This window comes from Protopterus annectens, chromosome 5.part0 (assembly GCF_019279795.1).
Source record: "Protopterus annectens isolate FY-2018-M chromosome 5.part0, PAN1.0, whole genome shotgun sequence".
In the NCBI taxonomy this organism is placed as follows: domain Eukaryota; kingdom Metazoa; phylum Chordata; order Ceratodontiformes; family Protopteridae; genus Protopterus; species Protopterus annectens.
The window spans coordinates 40,746,271-40,755,756 of NC_056735.1; positions in this window are offsets into that span (position 1 = coordinate 40,746,271).

Below are 9,486 nucleotides of genomic sequence, written 5' to 3' on the forward strand. Positions count from 1 at the left end.
TCCTGTTGTGACATATCTCTTCTGAGGGATATGAAGTCAGTAAATCACAGGGATGTCACCATGTACTGACTACAATCATAAAAGTATGCTACTGCATATCTAAAGATAGAAAATGTGTGAGTAACACAACACATGTAAGACTCCAAACTCTGGGCAGTCTGCAGATAGCCCTACAGGTGAGAGTTTCCTCAACCACATACCACTGTCATGCCAGACTTTAAATCATGTAGAACAGCCATATCCACACAAACCCTGTTAACCCAGCATTACTTCAAATGTAGAACAGCAATACTTACATTCTGTCCCCATGTCTGAAAAATCCCCCTCCTGTTTTTTGGCCTGTCTCCACAGTGTATGTTGTAAGAGGTATTTCCAACTACCCTCTGATGCTGTTTGTCAATCACCCACATGAAGTCCTGCTCAAAGTGAAGGAAAAGTGCCAGCACCCACATGCAGTGCTTAGTTATAGGAGTGTGTTTCCATGCAATTGGCTATAGGAATGATACCACAGCTGTTCCACATGCAATAAGCAAGTGGGGGACTGCAATCCGTGCATAGGCCATCAGCTGATCATGAGCATTCCTTACAAAACACAAGCTGCTGCCTATGCAAAACAGATGTACTTTTCCACATCCACCAGAGAGGAAAAGAGAGAGAGAGAGAAAGACAGAGACAGAGACAAAGTAAGAAAAGAAGGGTGTAAGAGAGTAACAGCCAAGCATGTTTGTGTATGATCTGTGGGTGGAGAGTGGTATCTGGGTATTATAACAGTTGCCTATATTGTTTATTAATCCATACTGTCACATAGTAGTTGCACATGGCTGTACACATTTATAGCTGAGGATTGTCAACAAGAACCTCTACAGTGTTTGAAAACTGTTGGGCTTGTAATGTGGACAATGGGACATATAGGTCCTCAATATAATGATGTAGCAAAACCCACACTGCAATGGATCCTGTTAGTACACACTCACCCCAGAATTCACACAGGACACTGATGACACACACACAAACACACACTTACCAGTACTGAGTTTCAAACCACTACCTGACTATGTATTGCTATTACAGTGTTATGCAGTTATTGTAGACACCAGGGAGCTTACATGCTGGAGAGCTGTCCAAAGGTATCTTTGAAGGTGAGTGACATCAGCAACAGTGCTAAAGAATGGATAGGGGAAGTGTAATGCATGTGAATGTCCACAAAAGCAGGTGTCAAGGGAGACACAGACACACACTGTCAGGGAAACACACACAGGGGGGCGTGGCTAGGATGCTGAACTGATAGATGCACTTCATTTCAGCTCTCTTACCTCAATACAATTCCTGACAGGAATTTTACAAAATAATATTTAATTTGAAGAAATTTTTATTACTAACTTATTTCTAATAACTCTGAGCATCTATAAGAAAAATTTTATTGTCAGAACTTGAATAATTCCTGTCAAATTAATTACTGGAAAATCAGCACCAATATCAGCTTTACAGCATGAGTCATCTAAGGAATACAGCCCAAGACTCTTCTCTCAAAAAAGACCTGCAGTCTCTCATTACAAATATACAGGAACTTACAATAAAAATCGACAAGATGGACAATAAAATAGATACTTTTAAAGAAAAGTGCTCACAACAACTGGAACAGCTTCAAGAAATGTTTACACAGCAGAAAGGACAGATATCACTTATTGAACAGTCATTAAGTGACATTGACACTAGAGTCCAAATAGAAGAACAACAAACTGAATTCTTACTTCAACAGAATACATATTTACTAGAAAAGCTTGATGATATGGAAAACCGAACAAGAAGAAATAATATTAGAATATATGGTCTACCAGAAAAATCTGAAGGGGACAATATGATAAACTTTCTTACCACCTGGATACCAGATGTAACAAAAATACCTGAAGCTCTTTCATGTGGTATAGAACGGGCGCATAGATCAATAGCAGCTTCTGGAAATGCTTCTTCTCCGGGTAAGAACAAGCCGAGATCTATAATTGTGAGACTTTTTTCTACACAAGATAAAGATCTTATATTAAGAAATGCTTGGGCAAATTCTCCCATCAAATACAATGATTCATTAATAAGATTTGACAATGATTATTCTACAAAGGTGGTTTCAAAAAGAAAAGAATTTCTACCAATAAAAACCTTGAAGAAAAGCAACTGAAAGTCCATCTTTTATTTCCAGCAAGACTGAAAGTTTTTCTACCAAATGGAATAAAAATCTTTGAAACAGTAGATTCAGCAATAAAATACCTTACCAACAACAACATCCTAACACATGAAGAATCTATGGACTGGACAATAAGTACAATCAAGAGAAATGCTGAAGTAAATAATTGGAAAACTGTTGAGCAAAAGAAAAAACTAAAGGACAAATAATCTTACATATGTTATATTCTGTAAAAATCTAAATAATAATACTAACAACAAAAGAAAAGTTCTTACTGTCTTCAAGTTACACCAAAACAGGTACTGTTTTCAATTATATTTTAAATGTCAAAATTAGCATAAATGTAAATACATTTATCTCAAATCACATCAATATACTAAGCATAATTTAAACATTACTCTATTTTTCATTATTATCCATCTATTATTTTCATATTCTTAATCAGAGTAATCAATGCATAATAATGTTCCCAAATAGTTTATTTATTTTCTCTCTTTGTGTTTTGTTGTTTTTATTTTTCTCTTCTTTTTATAAAATCTTCATTAACTTATAATACTTTAATCAGTATATGGTTATATTGCTTAATAGGTATAGTAATGGCTGCTATATAACTTATTATCAGTTACATTCCCTGATAGTATTACTTTTTATAAGTTAAAAGTGTCCCTGTTTGGATAAACGCTAATGCTGGGCAGAAATGTGTTGCTTTTGAAATGAAGTATTTCAGTTAGGATGTATCATAAGACTACTTTAAATAATCTTAAAAGATGTTCTGCCTTTGACCCATATGCACATACTGATATAGTCCAGTGAAAAAATATGTTTTAAGTGATATTTTGAGGCTATAAGTCATGTGTGTTGTGGCTCCAGACATCCGGAGTTGAAAGATGCTTGTGACTAGCTTAGATATCCTGTTGTCTTTTCTTTTGTAGAGAAATAAGGCATAGCATGTTTAAAATGCAAAGTTTGACAGTTGTGAACACTACTCCGTAAACTAGAGTGCTCGTGTGCACACTACATGAGTTTGTCACCAAATAAGAGGAGGGAAAAGAAAAAAGAAAAAACACATACCTTTTCCCACTTGGTTCTTGAGACAATTTAACAGCCACAAACATCACTAGAAACTTGAGTTACTTATTGCTTGTCGCATTTACTTGTGTACGCCATCCCCTGACTCTTTCTAATTGACGTCTAGTCAGAAAAAAGCTAGGTTCACATTTAAAGATACAGAAACCTAAATTCCTTCTAAGGAAACATAAATAATATAAAAGGTTCATATAAATATACACAGATATTTATTTTTGAAGCACTTTCAGTTTATGGCTACTGATGTCTTCTAGCACCTTGATAGATAAGGACATATATCTGCTTGTCTTTCTATCAGTTTAGATTTCCAGACATTTTAGCTATCCCTTACTATGTTTTATACAGCAGAGTTTAAAAGCAGAAATTAATCATCAGTAAATAAAATCACTGCTGTTTTACAAATTCTCTAAAGAAACTAGTAAATGTCAAGCAACTGACAGGTTTGTTTTGGGGAGGTTGCCATTTCCCACGCTGGTGCTCCTGCAGAATACTACTGATGTCCTGTTGCCAAGGTATGCCCTCGGGTGGGCAGGTGGGATGCAACAAGAAGGTTGGATGTGCATTTGGCAAATCAAACATTTAGATGGCGGTATGGTATACTAGATGGAGAAAGTGGAAGCAATGATTGTATAGGCGACTATAATGAGTAACATAACAACAGTGGATTTGACCGGTGTGTCAATTATACAATGTTTATATCCCATGTGGCTTTGGGCTTTGTCGAAGCATCTGTGTTCTACACACATATTGTGTTGGATCTGATTTGAGTGGAAGGGGGAGAGGCTTAGCCCACACCCTAATTTGTTACTGGGTTGCCATGCATTATGGGCATGCATTGTGGCAGGTACTCAACGGGCTATCCATCCTTAGATGGCTCATGCTGTTCCCGTTTGCTCATCTGAATGGTGACTGCAGCTGTGCTCTTCTTGTTATGTTGCCTGGCTGTGGCTTCACCCTTCTTATAATATTGCCTGGCTTTTTACATTATCAAGAATGACACAATACTAGTGTATGCGGGTATATCATGTTACTGTTAGTGTGGACAAGGATGCTTGACAATGCAACTATGATTCTTGGACCTTTCTGCAGACGGGTGTGTTGTCTGGCAGTTCAGAGCCTGATTGTTCCTGATCAGCGGACCTGTATTTTTGTGTTTCAATGTGACTGCATGAAAGGATGCCAGTATTGGTCTGCAAGTTTGGTGGGCAGTAGATTCGTTGGGGATTGATTTGAGGAGACACTTGTATTATGGCTGGGGCACTTGACATTTGATAAATGTATCCTCTCAATGATGCGTTCTGTCTGGTCATTGGCTGTAAAACAGCTTTTCTGAGAAATATTGTTGTGGTGCCAGTTAATGATTTGGATTAAATGTTTCTATATACAGTCGTGAAGCAATTGCCAGGATAAAATGGTACTCTTGCAGTGCATGGATCATCGTGGCTGTCCTCCGATGTTGGAGGAAAAACAAGCTTCTTGGACACCTTTTGACGTGGTAAAGGTGTTACCCCATGGTTTGAATACGTTTTGTCTCTTTGCTACAAAATGGGTTGGGAATTTTGGCCTGTAATATTTTCGTACATGGTGGTTTGAATCTTGGCAGCTTCCATTGTTTTGATGTGTTCTCCAGTATACTTTTGTTCAGTCATAGGATTGAATTACTGGTGTTGAGTAGGTCAGGATTGTATCTCCAGCACTTGTTGTCAGCAGATAGACTCACTGGTTGGGTGTCAGTCTAAGCTGTGGGAGTTGATGTGTGATATACATAGATGTTTGCTTTGAGGGTGTGGTCAAGTGCGCTGCAGTTTTACCTCTGTACTGTGTCAGTTTTCATTGTGCATGGTCCCTCTGAGGGTTGATGGAAGTGTTGGCAACAAGACACTCAATCAGGTAACAACATTATGAGTGGTCTCTTGGATAAGGGAGCTGTCTAAATTGTGATCTTGTTGTCTCCAGCCATGGGAATTGTCATTGAAAAGCTGAAAAATGCAATCAGAGGAACATATTTAATGTCTACTAAAGAAATATTAATATACTTATACATTGTATCGCATTTCAGTTTATGTTAAACATGAAATATGATGTGGTTTCAGAACTATTCATGTTTTATTCCAATATGACTTTGCAAATATTAATTTAAACACTGGTTTCGGACTTGAGTAGTCTAAAACAATTGCACAACAATGGTACTGTATTATACAGTAATGTCAGTAAATAGTTTTCAACAGATGTATGAAATATACAGTTATAGATTTTAACATGATGTTTATTAATACCCTAAATTATTTTGAAATGATACTACCTTAATCTAAATATTTGTACCTTTTGAAACCTGCTTAGAAGTAAGTATTATTGAATTACAATAAGATGAGTAAAGAATATATGTATATATTTTAGCTGATTAGATTATCTTAATATATTATTCAATTATCTTTATTTAAAACTAAGAGGATAAGAGAAACTGATCCAAATATTATTTGTGAGGGTAGAAGTTTGTTTGGTTAGATTCACTAACCAAATGAAGAGGTATATTACCTCATAGCAATAGGGAATGTTTTTTAAGGTTAAGAATTACAAGTTTGGAAGTTCTTTGTTTTTTTTTTTATTCTATCACTTTGGTGTCACTCAGAAACATGCAAAAATCATACAAGAAAAACTTTTTGAATTCTGTATCCAAGATGGAACTAAGAATAAACAATATTTACATAAACTCACACATAAAACAAACTCAAAACTAGGAAATGAAATGTTTATCCATAAATGTTAATGGTCTAAATAATAGTAATAAAAGGAGAAGCCTATTCAAGTACATAAACTTACATAAACCACAAATAGTCTTTTACAAGAAACACACTTATTAGATAGAGATATAAACAACTTAAATATTAATAATTACACAGTACTAATAAACTCTCAATACAAAACAAAAAAAGAGGAGTAGCTATACTACTGCAACTCAACTATAACACCTAAAATAATTACTACTCATCAAGATACATCAGGTATGTTTTGTCTAGTTTCAATAGAGTTAAATAAGAGAATCTATATGTTAGTAAATCTATATTGGATCCCAGGACTAGGATTAAAAACAGTTAAACAGCATTTTGAAGAGATAATTCATTTAACTAAGGGTAGCCTGATATTGGCAGGAGACTTCAACTGTATAATGAATGAAAAAGATACAGATTCTAAATCCAAAAGAAGAAAACAACCCATCTCTAAAGCACTATCAAAATTTATAGATACATTGTATTTAAAAGATATAAATGAATTTGCAGAACCAGACTCACTAATCTTCACATTTTATTCTCATAGATATAAAACTAACTCTAGAATTGATAGAATATATGTTGCCAATGACCTAATAACAAAAATTGACAAAGTCAAAATCATAAATTGTCCTTTATCTGATCATAATGCCATAGTCTTTGAGATAGAGCTTACACCATTTTATTCAAATCCCATTACTAGGATACCTTCCTACATCACAAAATTGAGAGATTTCAAAGAATTTTATGAAGAAACAATCAAAAACTTTCTAGAAATAAATTACACAGAAGATATTTCAGAAATATATGTCTGGGATTCATTAAAAGCAGTTACATATGGGAAGATATTATCCTGGTACATAAATAAAAGGAAGTTATGGAATAAAGATATGCTAGACTTACAAAACAAAGCAGATAAATTGAAACTGGAAATACAAAAGGGTAATGCTACTCAAGTTCAAGAACTTACACAAATCAATAAGAAGTATACAGAATTGCTACACCATAAGATTATGATTAACTTAGAAAAGATAAAAATAAACTCATACTCTACTAATTCAGCACACCTGAGATACTTAACTAGTAGAACAAAAAAAAATTAAATCTAAGCAAATAAAAGAAATATTTATTCCCAATACTAACAAAAGAGTTACGGAACTAAATGATATTTTAGAAGCATTCAGACTCCAATTTAACATTGATAATTCCATAAATACTCAAGATACACCTACTAAGGATATAAAAAATACTTAGAAAACAATATTCATATTAAATTAACACAAGAACAAATAGACATTATAAACAAACCAATCAATATGACAGAATTAAAATCACAAATTAAAAAGCTCAAGACAAATAAAGCACCTGGCCCAGACAATATGCTACCAGAAATGTATAAATTAATACCCAATCAAGCCATATTTTTTATTATTAAAAGTATATGATATAGCCAATAAAGATTTGAATATACCACCCTCTTGGAAATATTCATTGATATCCCCAATTATCAAACCAGATAAAGATGAGAAACAGTGTTCCTCATATAGGCCAATATCATTACTCAATATAGACTACAAGATGTTTATGGCTATATACATAGATAGGATCAAACACTTTCTTCCTTTCTTAATTCACAAAGATCAAACAGGTTTTATTAAAGGAAGAAATACTTCAGATAATATTAAAAGAATACTAACATTAATAGATTATAGCAAACATAAAGTCCTAAATTTAAATGTAATCTCATTAGATATTAATAAAGCTTTTGATTCAGTTTAACTGGAACTTTCTTTCACTAGTTTTAAAAGAATATAACTTTCCTTCTAATTTTAATAATCTTATCCAAATACTATATGAAAAATCTATTGCATATGTTAAACTGGGATCATATAGATCAGGCCCTATAACAATAAAAAAAGGAACTAAACAAGGTTGCCCTTTATCACCATTGTTATTTGCATTACTCATAGAACCCTTTGCAAATCAAATCAGATCAAACAATAACATAAAGGGCATTTGTATTAATAAAATGTTAAACCTTAAAATCCAACTCTTTGCTGATGACATACTATTAACTCTCTCAGATGCAAATGAGTCTTTGAATGCTCTATTTAACTCCATGAATAAATTTCAAAATATTTCAGGCTTAAAATTTAATGAAAACAAAACTAAAATTATGCCCTGTAATTGTAAAAAAAAAATAATATAAACAAAAGATTTTCCAAATATATAGTAACAGAAAGTAAATTATTATATCTGGGAATAAATCTACTCAATGAATTAACAGATTCTCTAATATTTAACTATAATAAAATACTAGACAAAATAGAACAAACAATTGGTTACTGGAATAAATATATCTTTTTCAACAGCAGACAGATTATATCTTATTAAAATAATCATATTTCCCAAAATATTATACTTAATACAAAATTTTTCATTGCCACCTCCCAAATATATTATTCAAAGATACAATAAACTAATTTTTAAATTTTCGATGGTTTCCAAATAAACCCCGTGATAGCCTTAAATAAACATTTGCCAGATTGGGAAGATGGTGGAATTAATTTACGGATATTGATTTATATATTACCTCATCTGTTATTAAAAACATCGTCGCTGCAGTTTTACCTCTGTACTGTGTCAGTTTTCATTGTGCATGGTCCCTCTGAGGGTTGATGGAAGTGTTGGCAACAAGACACTCAATCAGGTAACAACATTATGAGTGGTCTCTTGGATAAGGGAGCTGTCTAAATTGTGATCTTGTTGTCTCCAGCCATGGGAATTGTCATTGAAAAGCTGAAAAATGCAATCAGAGGAACATATTTAATGTCTACTAAAGAAATATTAATATACTTATACATTGTATCGCATTTCAGTTTATGTTAAACATGAAATATGATGTGGTTTCAGAACTATTCATGTTTTATTCCAATATGACTTTGCAAATATTAATTTAAACACTGGTTTCGGACTTGAGTAGTCTAAAACAATTGCACAACAATGGTACTGTATTATACAGTAATGTCAGTAAATAGTTTTCAACAGATGTATGAAATATACAGTTATAGATTTTAACATGATGTTTATTAATACCCTAAATTATTTTGAAATGATACTACCTTAATCTAAATATTTGTACCTTTTGAAACCTGCTTAGAAGTAAGTATTATTGAATTACAATAAGATGAGTAAAGAATATATGTATATATTTTAGCTGATTAGATTATCTTAATATATTATTCAATTATCTTTATTTAAAACTAAGAGGATAAGAGAAACTGATCCAAATATTATTTGTGAGGGTAGAAAGTTTGTTTGGTTAGATTCACTAACCAAATGAAGAGGTATATTACCTCATAGCAATAGGGAATGTTTTTAAGGTTAAGAATTACAAGTTTGGAAGTTCTTTGTTTTTTTTTTTATTCTATCACTTTGGTGTCACTCAGAAAC